Source organism: Oenanthe melanoleuca, chromosome 1 (genome assembly GCF_029582105.1).
Source record: "Oenanthe melanoleuca isolate GR-GAL-2019-014 chromosome 1, OMel1.0, whole genome shotgun sequence".
Classification (NCBI taxonomy): Eukaryota; Metazoa; Chordata; class Aves; order Passeriformes; family Muscicapidae; genus Oenanthe; species Oenanthe melanoleuca.
The window spans coordinates 106,439,315-106,466,904 of NC_079333.1; the positions used below are offsets into that span (position 1 = coordinate 106,439,315).

General features: G+C 41.7%; 1 protein-coding gene across 5 annotated transcripts in view; it reads right to left on the minus strand.

Annotated features, from left to right (window-relative positions):
- AGPAT3 (1-acylglycerol-3-phosphate O-acyltransferase 3) overlaps nucleotides 1-27,590 on the minus strand; it is an 84,069-nt gene that overhangs the window by 27,094 nt on the left and 29,385 nt on the right. For 3 of the 5 annotated variants that reach the window (XM_056485111.1, XM_056485095.1, XM_056485119.1), the window contains exon 2: nucleotides 19,128-19,248. The exons of the other annotated variants lie outside the window; for them this stretch is intronic. The gene's annotated coding sequence lies outside the window, so the exon portion shown is untranslated. The remainder of the gene's footprint in view (nucleotides 1-19,127; nucleotides 19,249-27,590) is intronic. 5 annotated transcript variants of the gene reach the window in all.

Genomic DNA, 27,590 nt, shown 5'->3' on the forward strand with positions numbered 1-27,590 from the left:
TTTAGAAAATGTTGCCTGTTTCCAGATGAGTGTGTGTTTTCCCCCAAAGATCAGAGTGCACAGCTCCAGGTGTGCCCTGGAGTCACTGCCCTGGGTGGAGGAATGGTTTGGGTTGCAACACAGGATGTGACCAGAAATGTGAATTCTGTCACCATCTGTTAAAACCAGGTGGAGCAGTGACCCTGATCTCCATGGCACATATTCTCTGCTAATGGGCCATCTTTAAACCAGCTGGGGCAATCATCTTTATCTTTCCCACAGCCCATCCTCCCTCCAGGAGATATCTCCTGTTAATGGCCACTGAGTCCCAGTGCATGACTGATAAAATTACATCATCCACTGGGAGATGCTCCAGCCAGGGGAGGAGCCAAACATTTCATACCTAGATAAAAACTGAGATTTGGAACACCAAAGCAGCCTTTTCCACTGGATTCCAGAGGAAAACCAGACCTTTCCACATCATCCCTGGAGCTTCAGAGGAAACTGCACCTTCTCCAGGAGCACTGCTCCAGCTGAACCACATCTGCCCCTGCAGGAGGATGCAGCCACCATTGAATGGGACTGTGCCAACACCCTGACTGACTGACGGGTGTCAGCTTGGATTCTGACTCTGGCAGTGTTTTGGGATTGTTCTTTGTAATACCGTATTTCTATTTTAATTTTCCTAGTAAAAAACTGTTATTCCTAATTCCCATATCTTTGCCTGAGAGCCCCTTAATTTCAAAATTATAATAATTTGGATGGAGACAAATCACCTGTCCTCCAAACCAGGACAAAGAACAATTCCCAAAGTGAGCCTCACAACTGCTGAACCTGACCCGTGGGGCTGTCACTCCTCATATCAACAGTAAATTAAATCCAAGGAGTGCACAGGGACAGCCAAAAACCTCCTGCAAAACAGCAGCTTCCCCACACCCCTGTGGAGCAAGGGGCCCAATGCTGATTCACAATTGCTCAGGTAGAAGAGAAAAGGGAAGATAAATGAACATAGCCTAAGAGCTGAGAAACTGAGGGGGAGTACAGACCATGCTCCCCCCTGAATCCACAACATGAACAAGTCTTCCATCCATCACTCTCCACCTCCATGCCAGAATATTTAGCATGCTATTTCCCTCCCCACACTGCATGCAACTACAGGAGTTATTTATACATCAGAAGAAACCCTCCTGACTTTATTTTTTCCCCTACTTGCTGAATCCACCGAGTAAAATGACAATCTGGTGTCCTGACATCAATCTGGTGCTAGCTACTATCATGCCATGGGGAGGACATGGTATTACATTAATAACCATAACCACTCTAACACTTGGATTTAGTCAGACAAGATAAGCTTACTAATCTCCAGAAAAGCCCCTCTGACCTGGGCTATTTGTTTCCCAGTCCACTGAGCACTGCATCCATCCACACACCCCCCACCCTGGTGCAGCTCTGCCCTGCTCATCAGCTTCCTTCCACCAAACCTGCTCCCACTGGATGAGAAAAGCAATCACCAGCTAATCCAAAAACTTCCCAGACGTATCAAGAGGGTAGTAAACCTAAAATATCCTTGCTTCATCTCCTTCTCCACGTAAACATCTATTTTCAGAATTGTAGCTTCTATTATTGATCTCTCGAGAACAAATGATTTGTTTTTAATTCTCCCCTCACCATGGCAATTCATGCACCAAGTAGAAAGATGCTCTAATTAGTAGAGTGCATTCAATGCTATTTCTGAATTCAAGAAACAAAACAGTGTCTTAATGCTTTGCAAGTTTTATTTCTACACTAATTCCACAAGACCACAAGTACCCATTATTTATTCTGACATTACAAGCCACTTCCCCAGTCATGTCTTCTGCTAAAGAAGTTTTGAATGAGGTTATCATATTTTAAGAACAACATTTTTTCCCTGATATCTCATACCATCATTTCTAGTTGGTTTTCTTTGCAAAGTTTCTTCCTCTCCTCTGTGTTAATGTATTCATTTTTGCCATCCCTACCTGCTCCCTCCCATCTACAGTTGATCTCCTCAATCCTTCCATGGATGACAGTTCCTACAAGCACTTTATGATCTTTGCTATACAAAGTTTTGCTTTCACCTTCTAGTTTTATAAATGTACTGGACTGTGTACAAGCAAAAAGAATGCATGTGCAATAGGGATCTGAGGGAAAGCATCTTCAAACAATTACAGATGAATATATATTTCAAACTATAGGACAAACAGGATAAGGGGAATGACTTAGCTGCTGAGAGCATCTGTTTCCCTGGCACTCTCCTTCTGCAGGATGAGAAATCAGCACTTCACACAGATGAGGCCAAACCATGGACACCTGCACTGGTTTGAGTCTCTCCAGACAAAAAAAGAGCCTCCAAAAAAAAGAAAACCCACAGGCTTCTTCCAGGTTTATTTCAGTTTCAAAGTCTACCAAACTTCAGATGTTTGCATTTTCAAGTGACCTCTGGAAAAAGTGACTCATCATTCACTTCTGGACACAGACTAATAAGATTCTCTTTAGAGATGACACCAATTTATATTACTGCCAGCTGTGTTAACAACACAGGAACAGTGGTTCAGCACTGCACAAGCTCAGTGCAAAGAGCCCGAGGAAACACCATCCTTGGACATTTTCAAAACCCACCTGGACAAAAACTGAGCAAACCAACCTATTTCTGAAATGAGCTTGGCTGAAAATCACACCCACCCTACTATATTCCATATTCCACTAAATTCTATTTTTAATGACAAACCCACTGTGACAATCTTCATAGGAAAAAAGATGCTGAGATCTCTCATCTGACCATGTGAAGCCATCCTGAGACCTCTCTCCTTGAAGTGTCATCAATGGGCTGTACAGGCATTGCACATGGAGCAATAATAATGAAGTCCAAACTGCCTGAGTTTTCACTACACTTCCCAGGAGGTTTTTGCAGCCTGCAATGAGCTTTATGTTGTCATGGCTACTCTTACAAGCATTTCATCCCTCCTTAAAAACTAATCACGTCCCAGCTGCATTACAGACACACCCTACCAGGTCACTCATCCACAGATTCATTTTTAACTCTACCAGCTAAATCTAACATGTTTTTTTGAAACACATTCATCCTCCTTAAGTTTGAGTATTACTTAAAACATTTGTTTTGCTCCTCTTAATCTCTTTGCTAGCATTGAAATGATGGGTCTCTCTCACAGAGTCTCCCAGATTTCAGAGTACTAAATCACATCTCTCTCACATCACAGTCTGACATAATTTGTTTGCAAAGGGCAACCAAATCAGCCATGGGGGAGCAAGTGCCTGGGGAACTCTGCTGTGCACACCCTCAGTGGAATGGGAATTGCTGCCTCCCTGGACCAGAGGTTTGTGGCAGAGCAACCATTGCACAGAGCAGGATCAGCCAAGTCCCTGAGGTCAGCTTGGTTTGTGTTCAAAAGGAAAAAACAGCCTGTGCAGTGTCGATAGCTGCTCTTCCAGCCTTTCCTCCAGCCTTTCCCATCTCATATTTTATCCAGCCTCCAAGTCAGACCCATATATAGGAATCTCTGTTTAGTTCCTGGATAACAATTGCTCTGGTTGCAGAGAACAGCTTAAGTAGCTTAGAGAGCTGCCTGCCAGAGAAAGGAATTTAGCATGTAGTTCCAAAAGCCTGGTTCCTTATGAACTTGGATTTTAGTGCTGACAGTGCTCACATCCATGTAGAGATAGGAGTAACAAAGAATATCCAACTTTGTCATAAGAGGCTCTTAGCATCCCTTTCTCCTTTCCCTGGCTACTTCCATGAAACTTGTAGTATTCCAGTTATTTTGGAAACACCCTCACAGACACTCACCAGCCAGCCAAGTGTGTCTGGAAATTCCTCTATGAGCTCAAAACATACCACTGAGAGACAGATAAATGTATTTGAGCAGGACAACACTTTTATTTCCATAGCAAAGCAGGCTGAAAAATCTGCCAAGCTGAACCTCTTCAGCTCATCACATTTAAAGACACAGCAATGCTGTTAGCCCAGACAAATCCACGGTTTAGGCACTTGGGCATGGTCACAAAATTCTTGGGTAAGGAGCTTGTAGACAGTGGAGGTTTCCATATTTTCCACAAGCAGCAGCCACAGCACAGAAACAACCCCCCTGAAATGCACATTGAGAGCACTGCTCAAAGCTCCAGCTTCTCTGCAAACTCCTGATTTAGATGAATACTCTACACTCCCCAAACTGCGTGGTTTGGTGCTATGGAAGACACAGGCTGTTTTAATCTCCAGGCACTTATCTCAGAGACAGAGACTCAGTCAATGTAGGACACCTATCATCTCAGTGCTCCTCTTTAAGCTGCCTAAATAAAGCAGCAGAGCACACTGGCTTTTACACAAACACAGTGATACTTCAAGCACAGGCCACTAGATTATGGGCACATTATCCACAGATGATGGAAAACACAAACCCAGCCCTAACGTGACAGGACCAGGGCTCAGTGCTCACATTTCACCAGTTCAGGGCTCACACTGCACTTCCCAGAGCACCAAACCATTCCCATGGCCAGGGGCTTCCCATGGAAACAACCTGTCCCTATTGTTGGTGAATCACCCCCCAGCATGTAGAAATTAAATTAGGAACCTCCAGGCTATTGTGACTGAAATAACACACAGTCCAAAAAAAACCATTATGAGAATTGCTAATAAAATCCAAGATAGACATCATTAGAGATCTAATAGAAACAGAGAGAGCAAAGCACTGTTACAATCAATAAGAAAAAAAACAAAAAACAAAAAACATGGGGCTGTGAAATGTTGTAGTTCATTAAAACTATATGTCTAGCATAGATCTCCCTTCTCAAAAAACATTAATCTGTTATAGCAGAAAATACAGCAGTAGCCAAAACATTGTGATCTGAATTATTTTGCTCTTAAGGTGCATTAACAAAATCAAAGCATTCATGGCAGGTTCAAGCATTTGGGCACATCACTCAATCAACAGGATAGCTCTAGGAATGAGATAAAATCACTGTCAAATTACCTTCATTTCTAATACAAAGTACACCAATTAATCACACTAAATACATGTTAATATTCCAGGTTCCTTTAGAGGCCAGAAGCTGAAACAGAAAGCAGATTTGGCAGTAGGGGAAAAAGAAAGAAAAAGCATTTGTTTCAAATATTTTGTAGCTTGGAAATGGCCAATTAAAACACACCAAAAAAGTGCAGAGGACTCTTATGAATTTATCCTATATATTAAGTGATGGCAAGCCTACACAGAGTGATAAATCCATTATCTATGGGCTAAGAGGTTTCTTGATTGGTGAAAAAGGACAATTTTTTTAGGGGCTCATGTAGTGGAGAGAATTTAACCAAACAAACTCTCTGAAGCAGCAACGACTGAGCCAAGAAGAAAACGTGATGTCTAATGCTCTTTTAATTTCTGTGTACTTTGGTTCTGCCCTGCTGGGGATTGCTGAGGGCACCCTGTGAGGATTCACAGCTGGTATCAGACATGAGGGGATGTGGCTGGGTAATGGGGGAACCCTCTGGATTATTCCCTACATTATATCCCTATTTCAGCTGCCTGAAACTGTGAGCCTGTGGTGGTCCCTCACCCTTCCACCACTGCCTGAGCACCAGCCTTCCCATATAGAAATGCACATTCATCTTTCTCTTTCTGGCTTTTTTTCCTGCTGATTTCCAAGGCTTGGGGTGATACTGCATCAGCAAAGGAGTCCCAGGTCTGGAGGGTGCCCCAACTCCCAGAGAAACAAAGAATCTTCACTTTTTTAGATTAATTCCTTAGAGAGGACAAACCAAATTTAGTCCAGGAAGTGACCAAAATGTATCTGGCCCAGCAAATTAATAAGGGTGCTCCAACCCAGGAGAAGCAAAAGATCAAATGGAATTACAGAAAAAAAACAACCTCGAGTTAATCTCTCAATATGCAAATTTGATTCCCTGCTGAACTGGTGATCTCTGATCTTAATCACCCCAGCTCTGTCTGAGGATATTCTAAGGGAATTGCAGCAGCCAAACTAACACATTTAAGAAGAAAAAAGGAAATAATTAGTCTTTCTAGTTACTTCCTACAGGGCAGACTTGTGTTAAAAATTAATGAACTAAAATATTTATCAAAGTCAGCTTGCTTCAAGCAACAATAAAGAGTTAAAAATACCCAAACCAACAAAGGCAAAAAAGTGCTCTGAGCTACTGGCATTAGGTCTCATCTATATCTAATCAAGAGGTTTGAATAAGCTCTCATTTCACAAACAAGCAGGTGATGTAATTAATTTTCTCCTGAACCTTGAGGTTGTTGAAGAAGAGGATCTGACCTAATACCAGCTAATTCCTGCTGTGAGCAGAATTGTAATCTCTCCTGCAAACCAGATTTGACCTGGATTCAAGTCAAGAATTTTAAGAGGGAACAAAATAAGGGGGAAAAATGAATTGTAAGAGATGTGTGCATGATATTCTGTATGCATAATGCACATAAATTTATATTTGCACCAGTAGAGAATCTAACTGCTATCAGATGCACACACCACACCCCAATATTGAGTTAAGATGTGAAGAATTAATGAAAAACTACACTGAATTCATGTAAACACTTAGCACATTAACTTTCTTTATTTAAAAATATCATTTAGCAGGACAGCAATAGATGTCCTTAAGCTCTAGATTTCCTGATTTTAACATTAAAACTGTAAAGTCACTTAGATATCCCTGTTTTCTTGCACATTTTGAGGACCACAGAGACTAGTAATCACATACATTTTAATTTGAGCTGCCACACTGTATAGCTGAGAGTTTACATATCTGCAGAGAATCACTGTAAAGCTTAAATGTAAATAAACTCATTAATATTACAAGTGTGTGCATACACACACACAGAGGATTGGAGGCTTGTAAATAGTACAGGCATAACTGCCTGGAGGAAATACTTGGCAAAATAAAACCAAGATGATCCTACATAGATTTTCATTTCTTTTGTTTTTTAAACACCTTATAAAACAAACAAACAAACCAAACCATGTGTCATGCTGGAAACTTGTTCTCAGCAATGTCACACCCTTTGGAAAGCTCTCCAGGCATATTAATTCCAATTCCACAAGCTTTTCCTTTTACAGCTGATGTGTATTTTTTCACTAAAACCAGTCAACAGATTGGGTTTCTAAAAGTTGCTGTTTGCTCGAGACAAGGTTCTAAAAAGTTCCAAGATTTCTTTTGGCTGAAAGTCTTGGACATATGTGAGAAACAAGGCCAGCCCAGCAATGTAGGGCAGCCCTGCTCCTACCCTTCCCAAACCCAGTCAAAATACACAGGCACGTGTGGGCTCCTGGCCCTGCTGCTCCCAGCCACCACCCTCCCATGCCCAGAGGTAGAATTTTAATTTTCACCTGCCTGAAAAACCCCTTTTCCATGCTGAAGACATAGGTGTCCCACAAACACCCTAATACTTGGTGAGCCTGTCAGCCTAATTTCTGTGTTATATGCTGAGAGACAGCTGTGAGAACACTGAGAGCACAAAATAAGAGTGAAAGAGCTCTGTAAAGACCTGCAGAAAAACTGGAAATACACAGTCACCATCTTGCCCAAGTGGCATCCTTAGCCACTATGCTCTCAGCTGAATAAAAACACAAAAACTCAAAAAGCAACAAAACCCAGTCCTGTAACAACAACACCAGAGCAAATCAGGGAAGGTATCCACCCCAGCCACACACTGGTAAGTACACATCAGCCTTCAGAAAGGAGCACCACTCTCCAGCTCACCCCAAGGAAGCATTTTAAAGGACAAGCCACCACCAGCACAGCCGCAGTACAAAAATCCAACTTACCAATACAAGTAATAGGCTAAAGCCAGGAAGATCAGTGTAGCACACATTCCAGCTAATAAGCAAAAACCCGACTGGTTTACCAACATCTTCCCAGTTTGTTATTGGTTAATCAACAGACAGACAAACAAAAGAAAGAAGAAGAAAAAAGAGGAGAAGAAATGGAACGGCAAAAACGCCCGATGCGAGTCTTGGCTAGGAAAGAGAATCAGTCTTGACATGGAGGAGGGATTATGGTGACAAAAGCACATCGAGGTAAATCTGGAAGTGCTTCAGCTACTAAAACTGCCCAATCAGCAGCCCAAAAAACCAGCTGGGTGTCCTCTCCACCACATGGCTCTGTCAGCCATGAGCTAAAAAAGGCCCCTTACCTCACGAACGAAGGCATGAATGGGGCAGAAGTGCACTAATATTTAAAACAGGTAATACTGCTCAATAAATATGACAGTCAGGTGGTGTTGCTGACAAACCAAGCTTTGCTGTAATCCACTAAGCTCCTTACAGGAAATTACCAGGCTGCAATCGAGCGGATTCGCTCGCGTGGTCGTGCGTGTGCTCTGCACACTCGACACTCCTTGTTTCTGCAGGACCCCACAAAAGATTTTAACTAAATCTAGATTTTAGCACAAAGGAGCCTCCCACTGCAGGACCCAATGGTGCTCTGGTGGAACTCAGAATTCTGGGATTTTTGAGCTTTCTGACACAGGAGAACATTGCTTGTGACCTGAGGCCTTGGAGAAGCTTCCAAATTTGGGTGATGGAATTAGAATCACGGGTGTGTAGTTAAATAGAAATGTGTGATTTCACATGGTGAGGGGTTTGGAATTTTGAATTTTTATAATATAGTAATAGGTATGGGACAAGATGGAGGATTTTGGGTTGTCTCTGTCTTCTTCCTTCATGATTTCAGGCAGTAGTTTTTGGTTAGTGCTGCACTGCTGGTCACAGGAGTTTGGTTATTGGGTCAAAAGTATAAATAATATAGGTGTTAGCTCTTTATTGAACTGTTTAGCTTTAAAAGACCTTGTAGCTAGCTCGCTTTTAGCTGGTGGCCAGAAGTGTTGCAGAGCTCTCTGTACTTTAGATAAGATTTAATAAACAACCAAGTCCAAACACAAGAAATTCATCTCCTTCGTGTTTTTAATCCTGACTCTGAGTGAAGACAGAAGAAAATGAAGACAAGCCACTAATTAGGTGCTGCAGTTATTTACAGTGTTTCCTCAGGAGTTTGGTCAACAAAAAGAAGAATTCGGAGGCTGAAGAGGAAGAAATGAGGTGGCAGCAGCTACAGCCTGTGCAGGAACAGGGTGTGATGGGGTGGGTGAAGCTCAGGGTCCATCCAGATGTTCTGCACCATATTCTGGACAGTCTGGGTAAAGACAGACTTGGGGAAACATCTGTACAGGGGCACAATAGGCTGAAGAGAGATTCTAATTTATCACCACAGCCCTCTGAAGATGCAACATAACTCACCTGCTCAGAGTTAAGGCCTCTAAAGAAAACAAATCCAAACAAAATCTAGCTTAAATAACAAAAATAAAATTGAAGTGGTAGAGTCACAGGCCCCTGACACTCCCATTTTTTGACTACACTTTAGCAAAAGCACAGAGAAAGTCATGGGGTAAGCTCCTCTTAAAAACCTGGCTGCCCTGGAGGCACAGTCACATTAAAAGATTTCAATAAAGTTGAAAGAGGCAGCACAAAACCAACCAATGCAACAAGTAAGAATGTTTTTACATTCAAAAAACCAGGCAATGCTTGGAATTATTTGGCCAAAAAGGGGAAAGGAAAAAAAATTAAAAGAAGAGGCTGTGAATTTAAAAGTTACAAATAGGAACTTTTATCTGATTTAGCAGATCTGGGTGGAATAAGAATGTAAAAGCACACAAAAATTAAATACAATATATTCCTCACAGTGCATTGAGTAAAGGTCCAGTGGAAAACCAAGACAGAAGCACCACAACATTCATGAAATAAAGGAAAATTCCAGGTGCTCTCCATGCACCAAGTCAATAGGTTCTCCTGCCCTCTGGTATCCTGCACAAAGTCCAGGTCTGATGTAAAATCTTTTGCAACCTCACCCATAGCTCAACCACATTTCTCAAAGCAACTCCAAGGTAAAAGCCTTATTAACATCTACATCTTTGTCAGTGAAGGACAGTTTGCAACTAAATTCCTTTCTTAGAAATTATCAGTTTCTGTGGGCTCCAAAGGAATTTTTACTGATTGTGTTCCCCATTCTCATTTTGAGACTGCTCACACTGCTTCTGTTCTCAATTGCAGAAATAAAGTTATATTAAATAACATCAAAACAAACCCCAAAGCCCAAGAGACAAACATACACCCAGTTCAAAGATGACAGGAGGGTTTCAGACATACAGAGTCACTAAACTGGCACTTGCAGGGTTTTCATAGGTGAAGCTCAATCACCAGTTTCCAGGACTGCTGATCAATACCTTCCCAATGCACAACATTCATTACAGAAAATGCACATAATGGATTATGACTGGGCACAGGACAGCATCGTGATTTTTTAAATGAAAACAAAACCCAAAGTAGCAATTATCAAGAGGTCTCATTTGGAAAAAAAAAATAATTACAATATTGAAATAATTGCCTATATTTGGAATAAGGCTTACTTGGTATTTTTATTATAAAAGCTATTCTAAAATTATAGTGCTGGTATTCAAACAGCAATTCTGTAATACCAGCCCTTACATAACAAACAGAAAAGGAGTTATCTAACAGAAGCCCTATTAGTACAAAATTATTTGAGTAATAGGCCTCTTGCAATGTATAAAATAGATCAGTGTTATGTAATTACAAAATGCTGCCAATCTTAGTCTCTGATTATTAAGAAAAAAACCTCAGTCATGTCTACTCATCTCTGAGACTACATAAAATGCTCCTCTTCACTCCAAGTGGTTGAATTTTTAAGACAAATGGGAATGCATCCTTTGTATTCAGATAAAAATAAACTACAAAAGAAACCTCAGGAGTGTTAAATGCATTTGCACACCAAGCTGTGAGACCTAGGGATCCACCTGCTAGACAGATTGGGTGAATCTGGAAAATGCTTTGTGGCACAGGCCCATCACTTGTTAAAACAGGGATGCAAAATAATGGATAAACAAAAGAGTCTCACCTGCAAGATGTTATAGGGAAAATGAAACACTTTGTTTTCTGGATGGAAAACTATGCAGGAGAAGAAAATTAAGCCTCATGTGACAGAAAGAGCCAGCCAGGAGACATCTGTCTGCATGCAAATGTGCTGTGGCTGAGCAGGGAGAAGGCTCTGGATGCTGCTGCACAGCTCTCAGCAAGCACTGTGCTCATGCCTGCCAGCCCTGCCCAGGTTCAAAGCTCTCCTTTGAAGTATGAACACTAATTGGGAAGAAATGGAAACTCTGTCTTCTAAGAAATGCTGGGCTGCTTTAAATTTCAGGTACAAAACATTACCTTCTGCAGGAGAGGAGCAGGGTGATTTGCTCTCTGATCCATAGTAATGCAGGATTCCTGATGCAAGGGAATGGGCAGGGACAGGAAAGCTCCTGGGGCTGTCTGGTGGCAAAGCCACCACCTCCTGAACCAGTGTGTCCAAAGGAAAATCCACCACCTCCTGAACCAGTGTGTCCAGAGACAAAGCCACCACCTCCTGAACCAGTGTGTCCAAAGGAAAATCCACCACCTCCTGAACCAGTGTGTGTTGGAGTGAGTCAGGGGTCTTTCTGAATTCTTCAGAGAGAAATCAGAGTGCAGGGATTGAATCAAAGCCTTTGGATGGATTGAAGTGTATTAAGCCACTTACACATAAAGCAGATGTTTAAGTAGAAGTAAGTCAGTAAGTTTTAGGGTGAGCTCTAATGCTTTTAGTAAGTGAAAGGTTCAAAGGCCAGAGTGGCAGTGAGAGGTCTAGGGAAGGTTGAAAAACATGATGTTTTCAGTAGAGGCTCCAGGACCATGGATGTAGACAGCACTTAGACATAATAGAGCTATAGTAAGAATATTGTTTGCATTTTTCAGATAGAACAAGAGAGGTTGTATGAGTAATCTATATGTAGTCTACCATGCTAAGAAACTAGAATTCTAATAGGTTAAGAAGTGGTGGTCTGAGTTTGTGTTTTAGCTTGTTGGGAAAATCCTATAAGAGTTTGTATTGGGGAGAGTTGGTGGTTTTTTGCCATTTGCTTCCTCTTGCCTTTTGCTTTTGCTACTGCTTTTGCCATTGCTTTTCTGGTTGCCTTTTGAGACTAATGTGCTTTGTAATAAGATGTGCTTTGTAATAAATAACCCTTTGAACAACTATTAGCTGTTTTGCTTATTTACAATAACCCAATGAAGTTGGAGCAAGAGCTCTGGAGATTTAATGACCTCACAAGTGTGTCCAGAGGCAAAGCCACCACCTCCTGAGAGCCAGCTCAGAGCAGGAACCAGCACATCCCCTTTGTTCATTTATGCCTCTGCCCCAGAGTTTGCTACCACGAGCTGTACTGCCAGGATGGGAAAGATTAAACAGGATTATTTATTATTTTCATGATGAATAAGTAAGATGAACAGGGTAAAGCAAAGGTCTCAGGTGACACCAGAGCTATCCACATGCTGTGGGGATCACAGATGCAAGACTAAAGAGTGACAGAAGGAAAGTTTTCCCCTGCCAGTGACCTGCTGTACTAAACTTAAAAAATCCCCAGAACAGCATTTGCATGACCTCACCTACAAATGTACCTCCAAGCCAGAAACTGCTCACTGCTTACCAGCAATGAAGAAAGGCAGCTCTAAAACTCAGAAGCAGAATATATACCATGCAATTTTGACTTTCCAGTCCCCAGTCCTTGTGACAGATCTGTGACAAGTGATAAAGACCAACCAGGCTCCTGTCACCAGGCTGACATTTGTCATATGGACAAACACACCTTGCCTATACATTTTTATATAGGAAAATTATGCTTTCACCATGAAATTTTCCATGGTTTGAGTCTGGAAGGAGACAGAGGCCATGTGGAGAGTGAGGGAAGACAAAAGTCACCATTCTTCTAAATCCAGATGTTTCAGATCTTCATCACAGGAGAGACAGGGAAGCAAAAATACTAACCCCAAAAGCAGGCATTCTGCTGAGTGACTGTCACTGAGGCAGCTTCAGATAAAACCCACTGTTCTGCAGCCAGAAACAAATAACAGGTGAAAAATATGACCTGAAAACACAGCAGCTACACAAGCAAAGAGTTTCTCAGTTGGTCCAGTGAGCAGAATTGGCAGCCTGAATTACAGTGGGTGGGGAGCTGGATCCTGCTCAGTGCAGTCACCCTGCTCATACAGAGCTGAGCATCTGCTATTCATGGCCCAAAGGGGGAAAAAGCAAGACAGGAAGAGCTGTGGGATCCAACTTTTATTCTCTTTCATGTCACCCTGCCTGCCATCAGCAGCATGTTCATTCCTGAATAAGACATCTATTCTTCTTTTGGATTATTTCACTGACAAATATTGCACAAGGCTGATATCAGCCTGAATCCATAATTACCCCTGTGGTCAGATCTCTTTTTGCATATACACAAAAGCAGGTATCTTTCTAAAAAGATAGACCAGACTTATCAAGCAGACTGATAGCAAAAACAAATATATGCTGAACAAAGTTTTATTGTTCTATGTTTTCTGTTAAGATCACACCAGCCCCTTCTGGTCTCTACACCAATACTGGCAGCACCACACAACCTTTACACTGAGCTCCCCACCCAACAACAAAAATCCCTCAAACCCCCCAAACAAGCCACCATAAAAAGGAAAAATCCCTTCTCCTGTGCAAATCTGAAGATCACATTCTGAACACAAAGTTGAACTGCATGCATAGAAATGCTCACTTCTGTTCGTGGTGAAATCTTTATAAATTACAGAATTCTTTACAAATGCAGTAGCCCACAGTTCAAAAAATTAACTTGTAAGTGGGAAGGCTGTACATTGTGAAAATTCAGGCTTTTGTTGGCTGTTCAGCTGGGAAACTAAACAGCAGCCACTCTGTAAACATCCCATCTGTCCTTAAAATCCACATCAGACAAAAACCTGAAAAGAAACATCTACAGCTCTCACCTCTTCTTAAGATCTCCCATCTCCTGGGTGGCTTTGGCATGCTATTCCTAAATAGGCCTCTAGCAGCATATATAGTTAATTTAGGCCATTCTGGATTCTGCAGAGCATGGGACCCTTCTATGGTAACACAGAGTCTTTGACAGATGAAAGATCACAAATCCAGGACTGGTCAGCCCTGTCACGATTCAGTGTCCCTTGTTCAGCTTCTTCTGAACAGTGGCCTTTCAATGCAATGTTTGAGAGAGACATGACCTAAATACCCTTTTGCTGAGGGCTGCAGGAATCCCAGGAATGATTGCCCCTAGAAATCCATGTTTGCCTTCCACCAGCAATGTTCAGACAGCAAACCTGCACAGAGATGCTCCACAGCTGACAGTGGAACTTTGGGAGTTTTTACAGATCCTCTCTTTATCATGACAGACACAGACAAAAGGACATCCAAATATTCTGCCATTGTGACTACTTTTTCAGTCCTACAAGTGCCACAAATACTGATACTAATATAAAAATAAAAAAATTTAAAAAAATAAAAAACCCACAGATATCTCAGTGATCACAACCCCAGCCAGTTGGGCAGCTGCCTGATGGAAATTTCTCTATCTCCATACATCCCTCTCTACTGCTTCCACTTCTGTCAGAGACACAAAAAAACCCACCAAAGCTGAGGTTGTTTCCTGCTAGAACAGTTATAAAGTTCTGGAAGAAATGCAGAATGTGAAATTATTGGTATAAAAGTGAGCACCCACTTCTCTTGGAGCTTGCTGTGTTTCAGAACAGTTTGATTGCCAAGTCAAAAACTGCTCCCCATCACTTGAAAAATTAGGAGCTAATTAGTAAAGAGAGGTGTTCACTGCACCAAAGCTTCATATTCAAAAGACCCTATGTGCCAAACTGGAATTATGGATGTCACCACTGCTAGCTTGGCACTGCTCTTCAAAAGCTCCTCAGTTGGGCTGAGTAGAGGGTTGAGAAGCAGCATTTATGCTCTTATGATTCATTTTTATCTGCCAGAATAACCCTCAGCTTATCTGCAATTATATGCCAAAGAAATCAGATATTCAAGGGTATTACAAACTGCCTGCAGTTCAGTGTAATATAGGACACATTTATAGACAATGAGTCTAGCAAACCAGACTTGCTTCATTTAAAATAAACAAACAAGCAGCCTGGTCTAATTACCAGAACTAATCTAAAATAGCCAATATTTCTCCAATCAAGACATATAACAAGAACCTTCATGCTATTTACTCAGCAATGTAAAATTGCTTCTTGAACCTGCAGTTTTGTTCACTTTTAAGCCCATTAAAAATGAACTACTTGTTATTAGTTCTACTTAAATTCTTTTTACCTTTACTGTAATAAACCAGATTTCAAAATAACTGGAATAACTGAGACTTCACTGCATTAATCAGAAGTATTTTACTGAAAGCTCATTACTTCCAGGCAACTGGGAGCTTTTTCTATGCTTGGTTTGACTGACTGCTCACAAGCCTCTCCTCCCAGGCACTACTACAGGCTCACTCTAAACTTTTGCTTAAGGTCAGCCTGTCCTCAAGGTTTGCTTGTATAACTGCTTTTACACTTATTACTCATCCCACATCTCTGTCAACAACATACATCTTATGTTAAACTGTTGGGTTTTGGAGGGGTTTTTTTTTGAGGTTTTGTTTAGTTTGTTGGGTTTTTTTATATTTTATAGAGTAGATAATTTCAGCAGACATTAGGGAGCAGTTAACCCAGGGCACACAGGACAGTCATAAGGGGCACTGTTATATCTCCAGCACAGGAAAAAGAACTGCACCAGGATGCTCAGGCCTTTTGTACCCATCTTGCAACACACATCCAAAGTACCCAGATGGCTTCACACTGAAGAAGCTGAAAGCTCACAAAGCCATGGCAAAGAGCATCCAAAGTGACCTGCACAATGCCCAGGGCCAGGTCCTGCAGCCCCATCACCAGCCCACACTGCACTCAGCCTTTTCCTCTCACACCTCCCACAGGAGGGGGCTTGCTCAGCTTCCAGAGGTGTCCTTTACCAGCCATCCTCAACCACAGTTTGCTGTTCAACCCTTCAGTCTCAGGCTGATTCACTCTTGTGCACCCCTTACCCCATTAAACTCAAACACCACAACCAAGGAGGAAAGGGAGGCTCTCTCCAGAGGGAGACAGGTGCAGAGATTGGGCAAATGAAGCTTGAATCAAAAGTGGCCTTGCTGCTAAGGCACAGTAAGATTGTCCTGAGGCACATCCTGTGACAGTATTTGTATTTAAATCTGTGCTTTCTGCTGCTTTGGAAAGTACTGCCAAAAGTCCTGAATGTGTGACCTTCACAACTTATGTGTGAGAACAATTGCTCCTACAGCAACATTGACATTTTCAAAACAATTATGAAAGAGTAAATGCCATTATGGCTTCTAAGAAAGCACCTTCAGTTTGGATTACTTTTTCTTCTCAAAATAAACAAACCCAGGAGATTAAGTTTGGTCCTTGAGTTCCACCAGCAGATATCCTCAGCTGGAAGTGGATCCTGTGCTGGCCCAGAGCAGTGACCACCCTGGCAGGGCTGAACAGTGCTAAATAAATGTACCCAGCATTGTTCAGCAAGGAACAATAGGAAATTTTCCCTAGGAAGGAGGCACAAAGCTTAACCTGGTGCAGTTTTTGAAGATGAGAACTCAGTGCTACAGAAAAAAAACACAGTCATGCTGCCTTCCTCCAAATAAAAGGTGCAGCAACTCAGTGCCCCATCTGTTAAAAACAGATAGGAGAGAACATTACTTCTGTAAATTGTGCAAATCAGACTCTGCCTAAAAACCAGACTAACAGCAGGGATCACACCTCTGGGAGCAGCTATTCAGAACATCACTCTGCCACTGGAGAGATCTCTGTCTTACAGGCTTTGAAATAACCACAGCCTCCACACTGGTAAATTAAATATGAAAACAGGGACTGGAACTGGTCTTCCAAAACACTTCACATTTTGCCTTGCTTGAACTGCAGAAACTCTTGCAGCTGTGACTGCCATGATTGCTTTTGTGAGCTGCTTTCAGGTCTATCCTGATGAATTAAAAAATTACTTTGCTTTCCTCTTTGTGGTCCCAACTTTTTATGAATAATGACTTTTCAAGCAATTTCTGCAAATTATAACATTGACAAGTGTGAGAGAGAAATCCCCCCAGAAGGACACACAGGAAGGACAAGAGCAGCAGGTGACAGAGCACAGAATCACAGGATGGTTTGGGCTGGAAGTGACCTTAAAGATCATCCAGCTCCAGCCCCCTGCCATGGGCAGGGACACCTTCCACTCTCCCAGGGTGCTGAGAGCCTCACCCAACCTGACCTTAAACTATTCCAGCAATGGGACATTCACAGCTTCTCTGGGCAATCTGTGCCAGAGCCTCACCACCCTCACAGGGAAGAATTCCTTCCCAATATCTGATCTTCCTTCCCCTCCTCCCTTTCAGTTTGAAGCCATCCCCTTGTCTGTCACTCCAGACCCCTATAAATAGTCTCTCCCCATCTTTCTTGCAGGTTTCTTTAGGCACTGGAAGGCCACAATAAGGTCACCTCCTCTTTTCCAGACTCAGCAATCCCAATTCTCCCAACCTTTCCTCACATGGAGGTGTTCCAGCCCTCTCATCATCTGGGTGGCCTCCACTGGACAATCAAAGGGAAGGCTGGAGGAATTATTCAGGGTGTTATTCAATCCATGCAGCTTCCAGCATGGCCATCCACCTCCCTCAGAACATTTAATTCCCAGATTATTCCTCATTGCAGGTTCTAGTGAGCCAAGACAAGACACCCAGGCAGCACCACACAGGGACACAGGTAACAGGTCTGGGTATGAGAAACTCAGATTTTTTCTTCTCTGAACAGAAGCACAGATTGAGAATTCAAGAGCTGTCACAGTTAAAAATTTTGCTTCTCCTATCCCAGCATATTTTAGCTCCTCAGTAACTCATCAATGACTTTTTCAAGCCTTACACACAAAGAAGAAAAGCAAAAATTGCAGCAATGTGAGTTGTTCCTACAGAACAGCAAATGCATAAAAAAGAGCTTTCTTGTGTTTCTGGGGCATTGCTTCTATACCAGTGTCAACAAGCACAGGCAAAAACATTTTACCCAACCAGTTTTGAAAGCTGCTGGTCACTATGACACTGGGACAAGGCCACTTAAATAAATCAACCTGCTGGGTGTCCCTCCACACCCCAAAGCTGCAGGCACTCAGCCAGGTTCAGCTGCAATAGCCAAGTTTTGGGGGTCAAATTTTTGAACCAAGAATATTTTGGGCTTGCAGGAAGTGTCTCCTTGCCCACCTAATGAGCTGGGATCAATGATTTCACTTCCTCTACAGCAGGAAAATGTACATCTCACAGGGATGTAACTGCTCAGGGTCAATCCATGCCCTGAACACAGGCTGTGGCTGATCCAGTATGTGCTGCTTTATGAACCACAGCTTTGAGAAATATCTCCAAAAAATTAACATTTTTAGGGAGACTACTTGTCCTACAGCAGACCTTGAAAGGTGATAGAATACCAAAGCAATAATTTAGGTCTTTGCAAAATCACTAAGATTAAGTTATTTTCTTGCAAAAAAAGCCTACTAATAGCTCCTGAAGGGTATCAGAGATCATCATTAAAATGTCAACATCTGACAGTAACCACAGGTTTTAAGAACCTTTCCTGAAAAAAAAACTGCTCTACTGCTGTGTCAGTGGGGTCTCAGCAGTTTCCCACTTTCCCTGCCACTGTTTGTAGGACAGACTACAGAAAAAGGCAAAAAGTAGGAAACTTGTTGGTATACTTAACATTTTCATACCCAGTTATTGGATAAAATTTAAAGATGTTCAGATTAAAAGGCAGCCTAAGATGACCCAAATCAGCATTGATGAGATTTCTATGAACCCCATAAATTAGGTCCTTTGAGCACTTTAAGGGCATAAGTTCCCCTTCTTCTACATTTAAGGAAGGAGAAGCCAGATACTTCTAGAGTCCCACAGGAGTTTATTTGTGGTTAAATCCCTGCTACAATGATCCCCAGCACATACAGCATACACCAGACAGCAGAAGCAACAAGCTCAAGTGCTGATTTCATTCCTAAACTAAAATTCTCTGAGTGGGAGACTTCTGACACCTCTCCCAGCAGCTCATGCAGCTCTATGAAAAGAACAGGGTTTGCACACCCCTTTTTGTTTTTACCCCAAAAGCACATTGCTACAGACAAAACACAAATACAGACACGTGGGGGAAGATTTCTTTCTTACCACCACCACTGGGGATCACTTCTGGCACCTGGTAACACTCAGAGCAACAGCAGAATCCCCATCTCCTCCCTCCAGGGAAGTACCACTGCTTATGTCTCAAGAGATTTGCTTTCTCATTTGCCTATAAGCAAAAAAGACATTCTCCAGTGAATGAAGGTGAAAATACTTTGTTTAGAAGCAAAATGCAATGCAAACGAGCAGCTGGCAACCCAGGTAATGAATAACTCAAACACTTCTTACTAAAATTATGAGTCTTTTTCTTTGCTCTGTAGGAAAATAACCCTTACTTGATCCTTCTTCACATACATATTTACACTCAGCTTCACAGCTACCAACTATTGCTTTCAGAGAGAATAACTGGCACATGTCTATGAAATTAAAAGCAAGTGTTCTAAATTTACCACTAATAGTGAAATTGCAGCTTCTATTCAGACAGGAGCAAGGGCTTGCATACACAAGAACTAGCCTACTTTTCTGGCTTTACTAATCAGCATAACAAAAGGTTATTTCATTTCTCTTACCTCCAAACCCTGTCTTGAGAGAAGTTAGTGAAAAGGAAGCAGAAGCAATTATCTGCTCTCAGAACACACACTTAATCCCTATATTTTATTAAGAGTGTTTTTTATGATCCTGAAGCAATTAAGCTAATCATTATTTAATTTTAGATTACTGAACTGGAGATTTACTTCAGACACCAGCTCACTTTCCACATAATTTAGTCTCAGTAATTAGAGATGTACTTTACCCAGAGGTGGCTTGTTTAAAGCATGTTATCTAATTTCACAAGCCTCACACCATGAAAGTTTCATGAAGAAATCTACAACCTAAACTTCAAAAATGAGAAAAGCCTCGAAGACACTCAGATTTACCAGACTGCAAACCTAGTTTAGCATATTAAATAAAAATAAAAATTAAAAAATTCTCCAAACACGTGCCCAGCAAGTTAATGCATCACAAAAGTGAGCACAAAGCATTTCTATAACCCACCACTCCTTCAGCAGGTTGTTGGAACAAAGAGTGCTCCTCTCACATGGATCACTCCATTTATATCTTATTTTAACCAGGATGTAAACTCTGCAAATAGAAATGTTTGATTAGGATGCCCAGCCATACCTGCCACAGGATGTAACCAGTGATGAAACACTCAGACACTTAAAGAATTCTGGGTCAGTGTTATCAGAGGAACAGAAACAGGGAGGTTCATACTGTACACATTGACCCTGGACATGATGCCATTGGAAAACTGCTCAATTCCAACCTACTTCAGACACAACTGTGATGTAGAAACCAAACTGTGCTAGGAAACACTATTATCCTGATAGCTCCTACCCCCCAGCTCAGCTTTAGTTCTGCAGACAGGTAATGCCAGTCCATCCAGGCTGGGACATTGTCCATGGCAAAACACATTTCCTGGCTTTTGGAAGGGCATCATCTGCCACCACTGCCATTGAAAATAAGGAAAATATGACCAGGTAAACATCTAAAAAATACACACTGCTTTTTGCAACTTTTTGCCTTCTAAATCCTCCAACAAAACCAACACATGCATCTGCTCAACACTCAGCTAAAAGTAAATTGTATTCAAACCTCTAAAAATGCAGAAGATGCAGATTCATTTCAGGGCTTTTATGAACAAGTTTGACTTGCCACATATAAGAAAGGCTACAGAACTCATCAACAGCATGTGAGATTTCTGCAAAGACTGACAAAGAAGAATCAGAACATGAAGCTACAAAGAGATCATAGCAAGACAGGTTGGTTATTGGGATTGTGTTCAAAATAAATACAAGTAAGTCTCAGCTAGCTGGATATTCAACATACTTTTCCATGTGGTATCACATTAAAAGTGTGAACTTGGAGACACAGGAATTTTGACAGCAGCAAAGATTCTGCCCAAAAGAGATGTGCCTGACAGCACAGAAAGAAAAATCTGCAGTTCTTGGAAGTAGCTGATGAAAAGACAAACCCCAGCAATCAGTCTTCTGGTTAATTTTTAACTGATTAATGGCTTGCATACAAAAAAAATGAGTAATTATGAGATCTGGTGACAAAACTAGGATGTAATCTGAATATGAAGGTGCAGTGAGATGTTAACACCACAGGCACCATGGCCATGCAGACTGCAGCCACAGGATTGGGATGGAATTGCTCCTCAAAAACAGTAAAGACAACCACTAGGGGGAAAATAAACCACTTCAGGCAAAAAAGGCAGCAGAAACCAGAACAGAGAGGTATCAGCTGATCAAGACTAAGTTCAGGCTTGAACCCCTGAAAATAGCAAAGCTCTGGGAGAAGTTTTTGGTGACAATAAAGCCACATGCTTAAGGAAGCCCTATTATGACACATTACCAGCTTGCTTTATCTTTATAGCTGCTTCATCTAAATATTCATCTAAGAGTCTGTGAAAGTATCACCAAAAGCAGGTGGTTCAGTTGTCAGTGCTGGTGGGGGAAGGTGATACTCTGAATAACAGAGCTGGGGGGAATCTAGCTTATAGGCTAAAGTATAAAAAATTACCATAACATTCCTGCAAACCTATACAACAAACAAATACTGCTAATTTAAAATAACAACATTAGCCATTTTGTTTTCATTAAAATCCACACATGCAACTATGGCAATAAGAAGCATTCATTAAAAAAGCTGAGCAAGTCACGAGCAGTATCTCATCCTGCTTGCCATTATCCCACAACAAAGGGAGCCTGAAAAGCAATGCAGCACAAGTTGAGCTGCTCCTTGGAACAAGCACATTCTCTGGTCTTGAAGCAATTCTTGAAAACTCCCTCCATGGGCTATCAAAGGGATCTTTGCCTTTCTCATTGCTTGTGTACAGCAACTCTCATGCAGATGTTTTAGTAAAACTAAAAAGGTCAAAGTCCCCAGAATAGAAGAGTGCAGGTGGTAAGAGAACAATTTCTGGTTCAAGACTGAAGCACAGCAGCATTATGCAAGAGAACAGGATCTGAAAGCAAGCTTTGATCTGGCACTGCTCATTCTACTGGTGCCTGCTAAGAGATACCTGAGCCCCAAACAATGGGAGAGGAGCTCTTCCCATTTGAGATCCTCATCTTCTTCATTTGGGAAAAAAAAAAGTATTTATATATATATATATAAATAAAACACCATGTACTGGACGCTGCAAGCTGTATCAAATTGCTTTTCTGATGTCTTCTAAAATGGAACAAACAGATTTAGGCAGTACATTGAGGATGAGATTCACATCTAAGCATACAAGCAAAAGTATTTTTCCATTTCCAACAGCCCTGCAATTAAATAAAATGTGCATGCACTTCAACACATGGTTTCTTTCTTGCACAGTACTTTGCACTGAATTCAATATAACCTTCAAACCCATGTTTCCATTAACTGCTTTGTGATACCACAGCTTTGAAAACATTCTCAGTGCTCCAACATTTAAGGCATACAAGACTCAGAAGTGGCCACACAATTCTATCTTCAGCATCATCTCACAAGGAGAACATTTCATTCCTTTTTATTTCATCCACCCCTTCTTTCATTTTTCTTAAATAATTTATTAAAATTACTGAAAGTATTTTCTGGTCAGCTTTCTTCCTCACTATAGGAAGCATCAATATCTTTGAATCCCTGGTTCCCCTGGTTCCACAGCTTGGTTCCCTCTCTAAAGACCATCTTCTATATAATAACTTGATATTGATGGACTAATGTCAGGGGGAAAACGGGAGGGGGGAAATGATAATGTATTTTTAATCACAAGTTGAATTTCTCCCTAGATAGCAAAGCTGATTTAATGGTGTGCTCCTCTCTCAATGTCTTATGGAATCATCCATCACTGACAGCATGACTTCAAGAAATTCCTTCTGCTACAATCCTGTAACTGAGACCATCACCTCTCAGAAAAAGAGCCTCTAAAAACAAAACACTGCCCTAAAGATAACTGGAAAATATTGACTTGAAGGTGCTTTCAGAAAAAGAAGTCTTCACTCACAGCAGGAAAAGCAGAGAAGATGTCAGTAAGTTATGGTGGGTGTCCAACAAGCAATCAGAAGTGGTTTCCCCTTCATAATCCATAACTGACCTGTGAACCTTCTTGCCATGGCTGTCAGAGTTGGTGTAAGCAGAGTGAAAAGAGAACTGGAATCCTGAATGACACAGAGCAAGCACCAGTCACTGTGCTGACTGCAAATCCTTTAGTAAGGAAATCCATTATAAACCAGATTACTGACCATTAGATGGACCAATGGCAGACAAATTCTCTCCTTTCCAAGATGGAAATTAAACTTCTTCACCAAACAAAGCCATTAATTCTCTGTTGGAACTCACAATCAAACCCTTCAGTTTTGAGCTTCTCTCTAAGACAAGATGAAATGGGTGAATATATCTGAAGCCTTGTAATTCCACAAAGTTCTGTGTTCACTCATCAGGAAGATTTGAGCAGCAGCAGCCCATCAGCTCCATCTAACTCTGTCCCTAACCATGTGGAGCCAGGGCTCTGATGATAAACATCCTGGAGCAGGTTCAGCTGTGGCAGCCTGGAACATCACTTCCCCTCCTGCCCATCCCAGCCTTCTGCCAGGGATCACAGCTCCAGCTGCTCCAATCCACAGCACAGAGCATCACTTCAACCCCCTAATGAAGGTGGGTTCTTATCACAACTCTTATTTATTTTCTATAGGCAAACTGCACTAATTTCCCAGCTGTGAGCTGCTGGGGCTGAAGCAGCTGCACTTGGTCCTTTCTGCAGTGGCTGGCAACACCTGGAGGAGGAGGTGATGCCTGAGGTCATTGCAGCAGGTCTCATACAGCTCTGGTCCAGGCTGAAGAGGTTCAGTTATTCTTAGTGAAAGAGGCTGTAATTCTCCTTCTGCCAGAGCCCAGGGTCAGGGTAAGTCCTCAGCAAGTTAACTCAGTATAGCACTACAGTGCTGGAAAACTTGCAGCTCACTCTCAGTTTCAGATGGGACAGAATTTCAAATACAGGACAGGAAACCATGGTCATGTGAAAAAGAAGCTGGGAAAAACACAGCTGCCCTAAGCAGCCAGGGCAGAACATCTTTGAACCAAGTGAAATTTGCCCTGTCCTGGGAAATTACAGTCCAGACAGGTTTACTCTCCAGAGTAAATTCTCACAGCCTTGCAATTTCTTACAGCCTGGTTACCTCTGAGGTTTTCCCATGACTTATCCCTGATTAAAGATTTTCATGAAAAACAGCATAAGAGAGTAAGTGGGAGAGGGAAATTTGAGCAGGCTTAGCCAAGGTTTCTGCATTCCTCATGGTTGGGAATGCTTGGGGGTTTAGATGGGTCTATTAATGAAATTTCAATTGTGAATAAACCTTGAATGTTGATGCAAGCTCATCCATAAAAGCATTGCCTAAATTGACTTCTGGGAAGAAGTAGGCTCTGAAAAAGGCTCTAAATTATTTTTTTAAATGATCACTGATTAATTGTACACTTTTCTTATTGCAATATATAATGTAAATCTGTCATGTTCAGAGTAATTCTAAAAATTGCTTTTTTCTTTTAAAACACTGGAATACTCTTTTGCTTAGAATAAGAAATTATAGAAAATTTTTAGGGTAATAGCAGAACATAGAACATGAAAAACATAGCCTTCCACAGAAATAAGAAGAGGTGCTGTAATCAGCACTGAAATACTACAGAGACAGACCTGAGTGGGGTGAGTGTGGGACACATACACAGAAATGATCTGCAAGGTAAAGGATAAGCTTAACTTACTAATTTCTCCTCCCCTTTCACTTTTTCTTAAATAACAAACAAAAAAATCAGTGACAAACATCCTTCCTCTGGCTTCCATCCTCCCTCACCGCTTCCTCTGGCTGCCCTTTGTAACAGCACGTCCCTTTCCCTGCAGTGGTGCTCTGCCACCTTCATTCTGTGCCCTGCCTCAAACCCTGGGGCTGAGGGTCCCTGAACTGCCCCCAGGTAAAAAAAGAAAAAATAAAAAGCTGCATCAGCTTTTCTCCTATGGCTGTGATGTTTTCTTTGGTGTGCAGTAGATTTATAGGGAGCTTTTAGAGCTGTAGGTCTTTAAGTGGACTTCAGTCAGGAAAAAAAAAGTCCCTAAACACAGTTCTTCATAATTACCCAGTAATCAGAAGCAATTGATCATTAACTTTCATGCTCTGATCTTCCACAAAAAGACTTTCCAGTTACTCCAAATTAATCATTTCCTTAGGAACTCCCAGGCAAAGGTAACAGGAAGGAGCTGTCTCATGGGATTTGAGAATTGCAGTGAGTCTTTGGCAGAAATACCTTTCCTTTACCAGCTGTGAATCTGCAAGGCTCCAAAATGAAAATCTGTAGGTGAAGTGTCAGTGAGACCAGGATTAAAACTCCCAGCCACCTGTACATCACCTTGAGCTCACCCACACCCTTCCCACTCTACTTTAAGCCCCCTTTAGCAAGAGACTGTCACCAGGGTCACAAGTCAGGCAGGTTTGGCTAAAAATATCCCCCACACTGTCCCTGGTCTGCCTCACTGTCATCCACCTCACCTGGACATCATCCAAGACCCAGCCACATCCCAGCACTGGGCACAAACCTGTTTGTAGCTCAGGGATCCTCCTCTTCAGGAGTTATTTTACTTCTCCTGGTTAGATTAACTACCAATATTTCTGTTTATTCACTACTCGTAATTCAAATTTGATTGAAATTAAAAGGCTCTAGAATGGCAATCTAGTTAAGAACTTTAATGAAGAGCTCTTTAGAAATAAAATCTATTATAAAGCACTTAAACTAATGAAGGTTGCTCCCTGTCCAAAATCCTTAGCATTCTGCACTAAGAAGGTAAAAGAAACCTTTTTAAAGAAACCTTTAAAATTCTGAACTGCTGCAGGTAAGATCTGAAGAGGCAACAGTGAAACAGGCTACATCTGCTATCATATCTCATTCCAGGACAAAAACAGGAAAAAACAGTTTGATACACCTCTATCCTGAGAAAAATAATATTATTCTTTGTTGTGGGTGAAGTCATTTCATAGTGAATGAGATGATAATTTTGAATGCATCATCTCTTCAGGCTCCCAGAAAAATTATGTATCTGCAGACTCATACCATAGATATTCATACTCATACCAGGGAACAGTGTCTTACAATGAAATAACAATAAAAAGATTAAAAATACAGTATTCAATAGAGCTAACAGTGGAGGTAGAGAAGGCCTAGCTCACCTTCTGAAGTTCTGAACCACTTTTTTCCCCTTTGTTTACACAAGTTTTTAAATACCATCTTCATAGCATTTTAAATTAACCAGAAATATACATAAATAATAGATTTCCAGAAGCCTGATGAGGCTTGCAATCTAAAATAACAATGTAATTAACTCCTATGAGGAAGAATTATCTTTACACTGTCCTACCTTGGTCAAACACAGCGAGAGAGTAAATTTGGTTAAAAGCAGGGTGAGGTGGGGGAAAAGAAACCAAGTCAAACAGAAGAGAACACAGCTGAGGAGACAAAAACCCTCGTGACCAAAGGGTGGCACAGCATGGAATGTGTGAATTTATGAACCTTGCAGAGCCAGCCCTGCCAGGGGTCTGTCCATGCTCCTGGACAGGCAGGGAAAACCTCACTGACATTCTGCCTGGCACTGAGCCCCAGCACACCCAGCCCAGCCTGACTCAAGCAGGTGCCAGCTATTTTTATGTCTGAACTGCAGTTTCCATCTGACCTGTTCCCCAGTTTGGAGGCAGCAGCAGCCACAGCAACTCCTCTGGGAAGGCAGAGGGATGTGCTGATCCTGGCTATGGGAATGGCCCTGCAATGGCCTGCAGCAATGGTCTGCACAAACCAGCATCTGTCTGATGCTGCACAAGCTGGGAGATGCCCAAAAGGCTGAGCCCTCACCCCCAAGCACCAGCACCCAGCCCTGAGCCCAGGGATCCCCTGATCCCACTGCTCCTGGACACTGAAATGTCTGCACAGTTTGTCAATAAAGGAGTGTGGCACTGTACTCATTTCACAGGGCACTGAAGTAATAGTCTGAACTTAAACTGATTTGTTTTAACTGATCCACCAGTTCACTCTCACACAGCAGATCTCAAAGGACTGCTTGGAACAGAATCAAGTGGCCAAGTGTGTGTAAGGAGTTGTGTCCACAGCAGATCATCTGCAAATTGAGAATTACTTGAAAATCCAGTTCAAGTAAGTCATTCTCCTGCCACGAAAATCTCAGTTTCTAGGATTAAAGACCTTTTGGAAGATTATTCATTCCCTCATCTCACAGTTAAAAGGATGTCAGAATTACTATATCCTGGACTGTAAGCCATTCAGTGAAAGCACCTTTCTATCAAAGGATCATCTTTTCAGTGAGATCCATTAAATATCTCAGGGTTTAAATGAAGTATTTAATATCCTTTTTTTCCCCATAAACACAAGAGCTGAGCAGTCTTCTAATCTTTGAGACCATAAATGCCCAGCTTCTCCAGCTGCAGTAATTAAACCAAAGTCTCATTCCATTAC